The sequence below is a fragment of the Oncorhynchus keta genome, chromosome 1 (assembly GCF_023373465.1).
Source record: "Oncorhynchus keta strain PuntledgeMale-10-30-2019 chromosome 1, Oket_V2, whole genome shotgun sequence".
NCBI lineage: Eukaryota > Metazoa > Chordata > Actinopteri > Salmoniformes > Salmonidae > Oncorhynchus > Oncorhynchus keta.
The window spans coordinates 18,733,341-18,734,440 of record NC_068421.1 but is presented as its reverse complement, the minus strand read 5'-3'; the positions used below and the strand labels follow the sequence as shown (position 1 = coordinate 18,734,440).

The window sequence follows — 1,100 nt, the reverse complement described above, 5'->3', positions numbered from 1 at the left end:
AGAAGGACAGATGGACAGTCATCGGCATAGGCTCTCTCAATAGAAAGCAGATTGGACTCCCCGAGCTGAAGAAAAATCTTTCTGGATTTTGAGCAGGGGATGTATGTAGTCAACAAGGACTTGATGCTGAAAAGGGTGATAAGAAGGGGATATCATTGATCTCGTTTCATTTAGATGTTTCAGACATGCAGGTCAGGTTACATTCAAAGGACTTAAAAAAATATACAAATTATACAATCGTTACTATCTGAATGTTTTTCCGATGATATGTGAGGGTTGACATACTACAGATTCCTCCGTCCTCCATACCAGCCCAGCTCAATGATCTTCTCTTTGCTGAAGTAGGGTTTTAATCTGTCAACGACCTGTCATGTGGAAATATGCAAGAAGTGTGAGGAAAGGAAAACAGAATGTACTGTATAGTACTTTTACATTTAGTTAATGATGAAACAACCTAAGAAAACACACATTAAGGTTTGTCATTGTATGCCTTCTGATACCATATGATCCAGCCATGTAGACCTAACATTCTTTTAATCTTGTTTTTGTTGTTGTAATATTTTGATTTGATTTTTGGTAATTTGTTTTATTTTGTCAAGGATTTTAGGTACATGTAACTTATGTCATTATTTATGGTCTTTTATATCTAGTTTGTAAAATGAAGGGTTGCCATGTGGTGCATTCTTATTAAAGTAGAAACCATCAAACTGGCTTTGTTTCCTGCTTATCATAACAATAAACACACACACACACACACACACACACACACACACACACACACACACACACACGCACACACACACACACTCCCCAGTGAGTTGGCAGTGAGATCCCTCTGCGGCACATGAGCACAGATAAATCTATCTGACTGTGAGCTGCAGGTTGAGTATCGGGCCACAAGGCGTCGGAGAGATTTTTGGCACGGTCGGTGTGCTTAATCAGAACAACATCTGTTTCCTGCGCTCATTTCCAGGGGCGATAAAACACATATTGTCCGAAGCTTTGATGGGGAGAGAAAGAGGGAGAACAGCTCCCATTCAAAAAATGGCCTCAGAAGTACTGTATTCTCTGCCAAATTGTGTTTTACACGTTTCCCGAGG

At 40.0% G+C, this 1,100-nt stretch overlaps 1 protein-coding gene across 2 annotated transcripts in view; it reads left to right on the top strand.

Moving 5' to 3' along the window:
• Positions 1-701, top strand: part of LOC118379338 (ephrin type-A receptor 4) — a 144,820-nt gene extending 144,119 nt beyond the window's left edge. For both annotated transcript variants that reach the window (XM_052513151.1, XM_052513100.1), the window contains exon 18: positions 1-701. This exon is cut by the window's left edge and continues 730 nt beyond it. The gene's annotated coding sequence lies outside the window, so the exon portion shown is untranslated.
• The last annotated feature ends 399 nt before the right edge of the window (positions 702-1,100 follow it).